This window comes from Neolamprologus multifasciatus, chromosome 16 (assembly GCF_963576455.1).
Source record: "Neolamprologus multifasciatus chromosome 16, fNeoMul1.2, whole genome shotgun sequence".
Taxonomy (NCBI): domain Eukaryota; kingdom Metazoa; phylum Chordata; class Actinopteri; order Cichliformes; family Cichlidae; genus Neolamprologus; species Neolamprologus multifasciatus.
In genome coordinates, this window is record NC_140454.1 from 31,669,314 (window position 1) to 31,681,185 (window position 11,872).

The following is an 11,872-nucleotide window of genomic DNA, read 5'->3' on the forward strand; positions in this document are numbered from 1 at the left end:
GGAATAAGTTATAAGCAAACATGGACACATGAAAAAAAAAGTGTATATATATATGTATATATACATGCATATATGTGTATGTGTATATGTATATATACATATATACGTATGTATACATATATACGTATATATGTATACATACGTATATATACATTTATATATGTTTTATAGAGTTTTGTAGTGTTTTTTGTTTTTTGGGTTTTTTTTTTCCCTATCCCCCGACAGACATGGCTGGAGGATAGGAAATGGAGAAAGAAAGAGAGGATGGAAGGAGAGAAGATGTAGGGAGCCATGGCCCTGTCCCCCAGGGCATGAAGCAGGCATGCAGGAGATCCAGGCCCAAGACATCCAGAGGCCCCAGAGTGTGAAAGCCCAAGGAGGACCATTGGAGGGGCATCCGTCCCACCCTCCTGGAAGGAGCTGAGAAGAGCCCCAGATATGGGGTCACCCAGCAGCCATGGAGCAGAAGCCAAAGGGGCCTGCAGTGACGTGCCCGCTGGCTCTGCCGGCACCCAGCTGCGCCAGAGTGAACCGAACTGCAGGCCCAGAGGCCTAAGGGCCCCCCAGCAGCCACCTGGAGTGAGCCAGTACGTACCTGAGCGCCCAGCCCCAGACACTTAGAACCACCAACGCACCGACGCCTGGGGGCATCATCCATGGGCAGGAAGTGTGGTGAGGGCTGTAGAGTGCTGACTGAAGCTGGAAAACAAATACAAGTCCAAACCTTAGCAGATACAGTACCCTGACACTTACTCTCATCAGGTCTCTTTAACAAGAACGATTTAAAGTGTGTTACTCTGCTCCTTGTTTGTGAAACACTGCTGAAGACCGCTGAAGTCAAATGTATTGAAGTAAAAAACTGCAAAGATTTAAGAGGCCACTGGATTTATAACAAATGTTTAAACACATTTTTAGACTTCCATTAACAAATGAATCAACCTACAACACTGATCATTATTTAGCTTAAATACTGCACATGGCTTTGTTGACCAGCACAGGACATGATGGATATATTGTTTTGATTCACAGTGTAATTTTAATTACTTCAAGGTAACAGTATCACCATCAAAAATTTGCTTATCACTGTACAAAAAAGTGAAGAAAAAAAATCTGAAGATGAAGAAGGTACTTACATTTAACAGCAATCATGACATAATTCACTGGATTTTTTTTTTGCAGTGTTTTATTTGATATATTTGATTATCTGATAAACATATACAAAAACATTATTCAAATTTGAGGCGTATGTTACATCCTGTACTATAACCTGAAAATTGTTTTTCTTATTACATAAATTACTTTTATCTTCTTTGAGTACAGGATAAAATGACACGTTTAATCATTTTGGTGGATTCTCAAATCTTCATGCTGCAGCAGTGGTCAAGCAAATTATAATGTACGAGGATTTAATAACTCGGTCATGAGAAACTTACAATTTTCTATGTCTGATGAGCCTAGTAGTATTTTTCAGTCTTTAAGGGGCTGCAATCAAATGCTGTTTACGGGGGCCTACACTGCACATCAGCTTATTTGCAGTTACAGTTTTTACTCCATTTTGATACTGTCCACATGTTCACTTTTCTTGGACTTTTTTTTTCATTTTAAAGAAGAAAACAGAAACACAAATGACTCCTACTACTGCAACAATCAGTAGAGCAAATGTGGTGTAAAGTCCAGTCTCAGCATCATCGGCAGAGAGATCCAGACCGAGGAATTTCACGCTGTTAATGTTGACTGGTGGTGCAGCTGTTGGCGCAGTTGTTGCTGCAGAAGAGACACAGTAAAAACAATACTGTCGTATTAGTTGTGAAGATTTGCAGATAGTAACTAACCTGCTTTTCAGCAGGTAAGTTAGTTATTTATTTGAACATTTAATTTAAAGGTCTATCATTCAAAGTAGGCATCTAAGCAAATATTTCATTCTTTTACCTCCAGACTCTGGGTTCAGGCACTCATGTCCTGATTCAGGGTCGGGGAATCCGTTGCACTTTATGACTTTGGTGTAGAAGTTTACAGAGCTCTTAGGCACTCGAGCAAGATTAGGGTCTGAGCGATTAACGTAGAACAGACCAAATCTCTGTGAAAAGCCAGAAGCCCACTCTAGGTTGTCCAACAGTGACCACGCTGTGTAACCACGCACATCCACACCATCGAGCAAGTAAGCTGTGAAGAGAAAATAAGTACCTTCATATTCTTGAAATTCAGTCTATTTTAAAGCATCCATATTACACACAAAACATGATTATGTTATTTTCCTCTCCAGGACATTCCTGGCTTTAGATTTTTTTTATAAACAGAGGTTTTTGATACCTTTCAACACCTGGTTAATGTACTGTTCATAGTAGTAGATCCTGTGAACATCATTTAGATCAATAGGTCCCTGCTCTGAGACTCCATTCTCAGTGACGATAATTGGTGGATTTCCATATTCATTTTTGATGAAGTTCAGCAATCTGCGGATACCAAATGGTGTGACCTTTAGCCAGACGGAGGCTGAATCCAACCAAGTGGGATCAGGAACTGTCGCCGCACCGCTGCGGAGGGCAAAATTTGTTAAATTACAGAATAAAGAAGCAAAGCTGTTCAGAAGAATCAGTTCCAGAAGACAGTTGTTTTTCAAATGTTAACTTCTTACATGTCTGCCTCAAGGCTTGCAGTATTTCCACTGGTCCACAGGAAATGCCAGGGCAGATGGTGTACTGGTTCAATCCAAAGAAGTCATGAGTGCCCTTAATTCTCTTAATCTCCTCTTGAGTAAACTCAGGCAACCTGGAGAAATTTAAGGGAAACCAAACTTACTTATTATACTATAGAGCTACTTAGAAAATCACAGACAAACTTTTAAAGATTTAATAATAGGGTCTTGATGCATGCTCAATCATCCAGATAAGGAAATCCCAAAAAGTTGATTCTGTTCATATGAAAGTAGTGTTGTCAGTGAAAAACGTTTGTGAACAGCATTAGCTTTTTGTGATTTAATAATAGCCTTCATAATACCGAGACTGTGGTAGACCGGCAGCTAGACTTCGGTCTCTTATTCTTGTCTTCATAATTTCACTGTAGTCACCATTAAATATGGGATGGGAAAACCAGCCAAGAGTGAACTGCACAAAGAGAAACATAATAGTCACTTGAAACTAACTGCTGTCAACTTTTCTTTTGTCAAATCTGAAAGGAATTGGCATACCTCCACCACACGTCTTGCAGCATCATAGTCCTCCTGTCTATAAGGATTTCTGGGTTCGGACCAGTCAGAGCTGATTGTGATGGAGATTATGCCGTTCTGTTTGGCCCTGTACTTGTCATTGTAGAGATGCCAGGCCTCGGCGTGAGCTTTAATCAGGTTGTGACCAACAATGTAGGGCAGAGTGTCTGGTCCTGAACTGATTCCTGGGGACAAACATGGACACATTTGTTGCCTATATGCTCTGTTTTTTTGTTGTTGTTGGGGCGGGGGGTTGTCACTATGGTTTAGAAATGTGAAGAACTGCTGTACAGATTACAGCTTATTTCAAAATAGTCAAATATTTCCCTTGACCACATATCCATATCACGGACAAACAGTATCCAACAGTTGTTTATGTTTTTAAACCTATTTTGCACAGAGAGGCATTTTTTGGAAAATGTATTGATAGCAATGTTGAATATTCTTACACAATAAGACCAAAACAAAATAACTACACATAAAATAATTACACCATAAAAGATGGTTTATTTTTCTACCTCCACCCATACCGGGTATTTCTTGAAACAGAGATTTTCTGTTTTTGTTGATAAAAAAAAAAATCCCGTCCATATGTGGAGTTTTTCAAAAATATCTCTGTCCACATGTAAACACAAAAATTACCTTTAAAAACCTCCAACAATACAGCAGTTTTTAAAAATGTACGTTTTCAGTGACCCAAAATGCAGTTTACGTGTGGACGAAATGCCCACATGCATAGAAAAAGCTGTGTTTTCAAAAATACCAGTGTAGGTGTGGACGTGGCGCAAAAGAGGTAGTAGTTGATTTTATTGCTACCTGTAATTTATTAGTTTACATTTATTTGTTTAATTCTTCTCAAACAGCTTGACGTGTGAAATAAACCGCAATGGAATTTGAAAACAAAATGTGTGTGTGTGTGGATGGAGCATGTGTTTGTGCCAGGAGGGAGCCTAGAAAAAAAATTGGAAACCACTGGCTCAAACCATACCTGGGGCAAAGTCTCCAAAGCCATATCCATGGCGGGCTATAACGAGCGGCTCATTAAAGGTGATCCAAATTTTCACTTTGTCACCAAGACGGTCAAACATGAGGTCAGCATAGTCCTTGAAAAGCTTAACAAAGCTGTCATTCAAAAGCCTCCATAATCCTCTATAGCTTGCGGCAGGTCCCAGTGGTACAGAGTAACCTGAAGAGGAAAGGAAAGGAAAGGAAAAAATGACTCTTACTGAATTCACTGACTTCCAATGTATCTTTTTTGAAATGCAAGGAATTATACATACCTGTGGCTCGATATTTGCAGCATGCAGTGCGTCCAAAAGTCTTTGGTAGTAGTTTGATTCCAGCCTCGTTAATGTTATTGATAGTGCCAATCAGGAAGGACTCTCGGCCAGGATAAGGAGAAACGATAATGGCTTACTTTCAGCTGCTTTAATATCGCAACATCCTCTTCTATTTTATTGTAACTGTCACAGGCTATGTCCCCATTGTCATCATTTAATATTTGGAAGGACTGTGAGTGAACTTGTCCCAGATGCTTAAACCTTTTCCATCTGCCCTCCATCCTCCTTCAATCTGGACACAGTAAATGCAAAACAATAATTTAAAGAGATGAAACAAGGGAAGCAAGACAGTATTCAAAATCATTCCCCAACTACTGCTTAATTGAGTAAGAGTAAAATTGCAGTAAAAGTATAAGTTACTTGGTAGGCCGATGAAGCAGTGCTCCACATGAAATCCTCACGGAAGTGACCATAAAGCATCTTCTCATCATCTGGAAAGGGGAAGCCATTATCCTTTATGATGTTGTAATAGTAATGAGCTGAGTACTTTGGTGTTCTTGGACGATCTGGGTTTGTGAAGTCCACGTGGTGCAGCCCAAATAGAAATTTGTACCCGTGCAGCCACTCAAAAGAATCCATAAAGGCTGTTGCTGTGTATCCTTGCAACCGCACACCATCAAGGTTATTGGCTGTAATGTAACCACAAATGCAAACACATACATACAAAATCAATGAACAACCAGTCATGGCAGTGGTGGAAAATGTTAAATATCTTCTGAAATGTTTTTATATCACTGCACCTTTGAGAGCCTCATCGATATAGGTCTTGTAAAACATTACTCTTTCAAAGTCATCCCATTCTACTGCTGCTCCATTCTCAGTAATATAAATCTCTGGATCACCATACTCCTCCTTGATCCAGTTGAGGAGTCTCCTCAAGCCCCAGGCCACAGCTTTTTGGTTAGGAATGGCTGTAGTTGGTGAATCAGGTTCCTCTGCTTCTCTCATGTCCCGGTCCCATTCATAGGAGTGAGGCTGAAGTGCAGCTGTAAAATAGCTCACTACCCTTGTAGTGTAATGATTTACACAGAATACGTCAGCAGTTCCCTTGATGAAGTTCTTTTCTTCTTCAGTAAAGGAAGGAAGTCTTGACTGTGGAAGACCTTGGATTTCACTTTTGTTCCCAACTTGCCACTTCAGTGCATCAGGATAGTCACCAGTCTTAAAATAGGATGTGCAAACCATCCCAGTTGGAACTGCATTGCCCGGTCAGCAGTTACCACTTCACGGACTACGTTGACATCAGCAGGTTCAAACCAATCAGCGTTGAGGGCAATGGATATTAGACCACCCTGAGACTGACGATATTTGTCCTCATATGTATGGTAGGCCTTGGCATGGGCTTTAATGAGGTTGTGTGCAACTATGTATGGTCTATATCCTGGGTCCTTAACATTTGGTGGCATATTTCCAAGTCCATATCCAGACCATGCAATTGTCTGAGGCTGGTTAAGGGTTATCCAGAATTTCACTCTGTCACCAAAAGTAGCAAAGCAGAAGTCGCAATAGTCATTAAAAATGTCAATCATCTCTGCACTTTCCCAGCCATTGACCTTTTGCAAAGCTTCAGGAAGGTCCCAGTGGTACAGTGTTACCATAGGTTTGATATTGTACGCTATAAGAAGATCAATGAGTCTGTTGTAGTAGTCAACACCTTTCTGGTTGAGGGACTTACGTGTGCCATCAGGAAAGATCCTGGACCAGGACAAAGAGAATCTGTATGACTTCACCCTCAGAGCCCGCAGCATGTAGAGATCTTCATTAAGTCTTTTGTAACTGTCACAGGCTACATTGCCGTTTGCTTTATCAGGAATAGTGTCAGTTGTCTGAGTGAATGTATCCCATATACTAGGACCTTTGCCATCAGCATTCCAGCCACCTTCAATTTGGTAGGCCGAAGAAGAAAATTCCCCAACTGAAGCCCTCAGGAAAACTGCCATAATGGTACATTTGTCTATCAAAGTTTGACTGTGAAGAGAATTTCTCCCAAACTACCTTTGCCTGAGATGGAACTTCTGAGGGTGGTAAAGCAGCTAAACGTCGAGTTAATGGCCTTTCTGCAGCTTTAAACTTCTTACTTTTTTCTGAAGTGAAACCGTTTTGCTCGATAATCTCAGAGTACAAATATGCAGATTGCTTTGGGGTCCTTGGTCTGGATCCGACTTCAAAGTTGACATAGTGAAGACCAAATCTTTGGCTGTAGCCTTGGTTTGCCTCAAATCCATCCATGAGTGACTGCACTGTGAATCGCTGCACATCCACTCCATCTGTGAGTGTTGCTACAAATGAACAACAAAAACAAAATTAATATCAGAATTATTTTAACTCTCTCTCTAAAAAAATGACTTCAGATCAGGAAAATCTCCAACACTAACCTTTCAGGGCCTCATTGATGTAACTTCTCATATAGTCCATTCTGCTGGTGTCAGTGAGACTGTCAACACTGTATCTGTTGGCATCCCATTTCCTGGTATGTATATAGGTAATTTGTTAACATTCAGGTATTCTGTTGAAATGTAGTTCAGGAGCCTTCTAAGTCCCCAAGGAACAGGATAGATCCAGTCAGAAGCTGTGGAACTCCATGTGGGGTCCACAAGTTGCATGGAAGTCACCCACACCGTCAGGACCGGGGGTGCACCCACCATCACTGTTGTTGACCAGCCGAGAAGTATAGTGATTTAAACCAAAAAAGTCAGCAGTACCAAGTATCCTCTGGCTCTCTGTGGAGTGAAAACTGGAGCTTTGCTGGTACAGAGTCAGAGCATGCGGTTTTCTTCTGTTCTACCTGATCTTTGAGTATTGCAGGATAATCTCCATCTACAAATATGGGATGTGCAAACCAGCCCAGCATAAACTGCAGGTAACGGTTTGCAGCTGCTACATCTTCAGGTTTGGCAGGGTCACTGGGCTCAGCCCAGTCAGAGTTCAAGGCAATGCCCACTTTTCCTCCTTGTGTTTTCCTGTAATTGTCATTATAAACATGCCAGGCCTCGGCATGGGACTTGAGAATATTGTGAGTGACCTGATAATGCAAAATCAAATGTTAAGTACATTAGTGCAATAATTACACTTGTAATAAAGTGATTAATTGTAGTATTTTAATAACATCACTCTCACCTGATAGGAAGATTCCACATAGTCCTTTACTCCTGGGGCATGCACACCAGTACCATACCCAGCATGGCTCACTACCCAGGGACTATTGAATGTGTTCCAGATCTTGACTCTGTCTCCAAACCTGGAGAAGCAGAAGTCTGCATAGTCTTTGAAGGCCTCTACAATGGAGGCATTGGTCCATCCACCATAATTCTGGAGTGCTTGAGGCAGATCCCAGTGGTACAGAGTGACAATAGGTTGTATGCCAGATGCAATGAGAGCATTTATCAGCTGGTCATAGTATTGAGCTCCTTTTTCTGATTGGCTCTGTCGGTACCTGTGGGGAAAATACTGGGCCCAAGAGATGGAAAACTGGTAGGTGTCGACCTGAAGACCTCGCAGAAGGTAGACATCATAATCTACCTTACGGTAACTGTCGCAAGCTAGGTCAGCTGTCTGATTTGCAAAGGCCAAGCCCTCATGACCAAACCAGTCCCAAATAGACTCTCCTTTCCCGCCTTCTGACCAGCCACCTTCAACTTTAAAGGATACGCTGGAGGTGGCCCACTGGAAGCCAGAGGGGAATGATTCCTGAATTAAAAGATCTCGTTCTGCTGTGGTCTGGGACTTAAATTTATCCCACACAGTCTGATAACTGTTTCTTAACCCTGTCATCCTCGTGTGGTGTGAAATGCCACGACTTTGGAAAAAGAGACATGAAAAATACAAAGCAAATTTTTAATCAAATAAAAAAAAAACAGAATTCCAGTACATATAAATCAGAAAATGAACTCTTACTTGACAAGAGCATCTTCCATGTCCAGCTTGCCTAACATGTCCTTCATGTCACATCCCACAATATTCAGGCCATTGTCCATCAGGACTGTGTTGTGTTCAAGAAACATGAATTGTTTTAAGTTCAGTTCTGATATAGTTCTGATATTTGTTATTGTAACAATATGTACTCACTATTACTGAAAAAACATCGTAAGTGTGTGCTAAGTCTATGGGTGCCTTATATAACATCACTGGCCCATAACAAGAAGATTTAATGACATGATAACACTCCCAAGATTTAGAACTTTATCTTAATGCATTCTGTTTGGTTAACAACACCAGAGGATTTTCCCAGATGTTGTGGGCTTTGGTTTTTCTTTATTCTGCCATCCCATAATATCTTCAGATAGCTGTTTTACAATGCCATTTTTTGACAGGATGTACACTGTACACAATAATAAGTGGTATTATAGTCACAGAAATATTTAACTGGTGTATTAGGCACCATGAGTACGTATTTCACAACACGAATCTTTACTACAACAGCTACCAGAAAGTAGTATTACATATACAGCTGCACATTCATAAAATTAGGTATTGTTCTTGTTTCTGTTATGGGAAATGATTATTAATATCTTAAATTTGCAAAGTCAAAAAGCTGTCATGACATTTACCATTTAGGAAATCTCCAAGAAGCTGGTAATCATTGGGAGAACAATCATGAGCGCTCATCTTGTAAATCAGGATAGGCAAGTTCCTGCTCAAAATCTACAACATAAAATGAAACATATGTAGCTTTGCTGTATCAGCAAAATGTTAAATGCAACGTATAAAAAACATCTTATAATGCTTATTGTACCTGCAAGTTCCTCAGTTCATTTTCAAACTCTGAAGAGATGGCACAGTTGTAGTCAATGTGCACTGACAAGAAGTCCATCTGTTCCAAGCAGGAGATACACAACATCAGGTTGTCACATCATTCTGAGATGGGACTTTTTTGAACCATTACTTCATCATTTTTTAGAAATTCTAAGGTGATTAAAGTGACTTATTCTTTGTTTTCATTGGCATCATTGAAATAAATTGAATGTCACGGTTCAGGGTCAGTATGACCCAGCATTTTGAGTTTCTTGTGTTTTGGTAATATTTTGTAGTATGGTTTATGTTCTGATTCACTGGTAGTCTTAGTTATGCTGTTTTGAGTGTCCTGTAGTCCCTGTTTAACTCCTTGTTTGGATTCTCTCTTGAGTCTTGTTTATTTGTTAGGTTCTCTGTGTATTTTATATTTCCTAGCCCAGTATTATTATACTCTTGACTTATTCTGTATTTGTAGTCTTGGTCTTGCCTCTCTTAGGTCTGTTGTGTTTCCACGTCATAGTGTCTAGTCTGCGTCTTTGTGAACTGTCTCATGTTTCCTGTTTTACTTTGACAGTCCCTTGTCTCTTGTCAGTGTTTCTACTTTTGCTTCCCCTTGGTCGTGCCATGTTTGCTGACAAGACACAGCTGTGCTCTCCTCCTGTGTCTCATTCCTTCGTTATCCTTCAGTGTATTTAAGCCCTGTGTTTCTCTCTGTCAGTGTTGCGTTGTACCGTCACCGTGCTGTGTGGTTTTTCTCCTCTGTGTTCTTGAGGAAATTGTAATTCCCAGTCCTGGTTTATTTTCTGAGTTTGTGTTTCTTAGTTTTTAGATTCAAGTGTGTCCAGTTTATTTCTAGTTTTCTAGTTTGAGGTTTTGGTTTGTTTTTTGTGACGTTTACTTTTTATGGAAGGTCTCCCAGATATAAACGCTGCCGCTTTAAGTTCAATCTGTCTTATGAGTCCTGAAATTGGGTCCTACATCCTGCCTACCACACAGCACTCGACATGACATAAAAAACCAAATCAGTCATATTCTAAACAAACCAAAAAAAAAACAAAAAGTATATAATTATATGACCAATCCATATAAAATCCATATAACAACAGTCAGTAGTTCCAGATTATGAGAAAATGATTAAAATTAACCTCAGGTACGTTAGTGCTGCTCTTCTTGTCACTAGAGTGTGTGGAGTAAAGAGTTGTTGAATGCCTTCAACAAAAACAAAACAAAAATAATAAAATATGAAAAAATTGGATCAAGTAATCATTTAAATGGCTTGAAATAATTTTATAACAAGGGAACAATCCTCTACAAGACGCAACCCCCTGCAAAAACAGCCAATTAACGTGCAATTTATGCACGTTAATTGGAATGGAAATAAAGTTTTGTCATGAGACAAATGTAAGATTTCATTGTTTGGCCACAGTAAAAAAAAAAAAGCCTTTTAATGTGGACTGATTCATTTACAGACTTTATGTTATCAATGAGTGGTAAACATCATGTAAGTTAACATCTGTGGGGACATTCACTGGAATATTCATCCTAAGCAGATAAGCAAATTCCCCAGTGAATTGCTTAAAAAGCTGAATTTGAGGTTTGTAATATTTTGGAGAGATTTAAAACAAGCTTTAAATGCAAGAAAATCATTAAAGGGGATATTTGTCACTTCTGAGGCCGTGGAAGAATTTTGTTTCTCATATATTTGGTGAGTAAATAACTGGAGCTTATTGTAAATATAAACTATTTCATTGCCGATTATCAAAATAATATCAACAACCGAAAAATATTATTAGATCCTAAATAAAAATCATGCAAGGAGGTGAAATTCTGACTATACATATATTAGTGTTTAAAAGATATGTATAGATAAAAGAAAAAACTTACACTTGTTGAAGCTTTAATGTGGGAGAGAGAAGCCACATATTTAGTTTTCAGTCCCAGTGACAGACGTCTGCCTGTAAATGTGCAAGCATGAAAAGCACTTTTATTATTGGGAACAGCTGAACATGTGCTGGAGGATTTCATCAACCTCAGTTGGTTATAAAATATGATTTATTTTTACAGGTGATTTCTCAAGACACTTGTCTATAAACAAAACCTTAAGGTGAACTCAATCCTCAGAGAAATAAGAACAGTATTGACTAGTGAATAATTCTGAAAAAGAATAAATTTAGTCGTGTTCTTTTGTCTTTAATCTTCACTTTTCCTGTTAATTTGACTCACCTTTGTCAGTAAAGCGCTGATGGTACATCTGGTAAATGTTCTTGTTGAGTTGAAGGATGTTCTGCAGAAAACTGGGAGCACGTGCAGGCTGCCCGTCATGCCAAACACCATCCAGTGTCACCCATGAGTGTGCAAGTGGTGCAAACTCTTGGAAGGTAAACTCTGCATACTGCTGAAACATCTGTGCCAGCTCCTGGCTCTCCCAACCTCCATACCTTGATTGCAGAGGACTCTGGAACTGTCCATCCATGAAGGATGACCAGAGGCTGAAGACCTGCTTCCAGCAGCTGTTTCAGCAGGGTCTGGTAACATCTAACCACAGCCTGCTGGGGCTGGCTGGGGTGGCCTGTAGGAAGAAGTTGAGCCCATGACA

At 39.9% G+C, this 11,872-nt stretch overlaps 1 pseudogene across 1 annotated transcript in view; it reads right to left on the bottom strand.

Annotated features, from left to right (window-relative positions):
- Positions 1-1,181: 1,181 nt before the first annotated feature.
- Positions 1,182-11,872, bottom strand: part of LOC146501089 (lactase/phlorizin hydrolase-like) — a 10,964-nt pseudogene continuing 273 nt past the window's right edge. Inside the window, exons 1-17 of the transcript XR_014869915.1 lie at positions 11,500-11,872; positions 11,161-11,231; positions 9,278-9,355; positions 9,093-9,186; positions 8,440-8,524; positions 7,663-8,341; positions 6,921-7,567; positions 5,286-6,824; positions 4,906-5,174; positions 4,486-4,777; positions 4,194-4,391; positions 3,188-3,390; positions 2,998-3,104; positions 2,701-2,769; positions 2,311-2,579; positions 1,930-2,163; positions 1,182-1,764 (exon numbers count right to left, since the gene is read on the bottom strand). The exon at positions 11,500-11,872 is cut by the window's right edge and continues 273 nt beyond it. The product of XR_014869915.1 is annotated as a lactase/phlorizin hydrolase-like (transcript). The remainder of the gene's footprint in view (positions 1,765-1,929; positions 2,164-2,310; positions 2,580-2,700; positions 2,770-2,997; positions 3,105-3,187; positions 3,391-4,193; positions 4,392-4,485; positions 4,778-4,905; positions 5,175-5,285; positions 6,825-6,920; positions 7,568-7,662; positions 8,342-8,439; positions 8,525-9,092; positions 9,187-9,277; positions 9,356-11,160; positions 11,232-11,499) is intronic.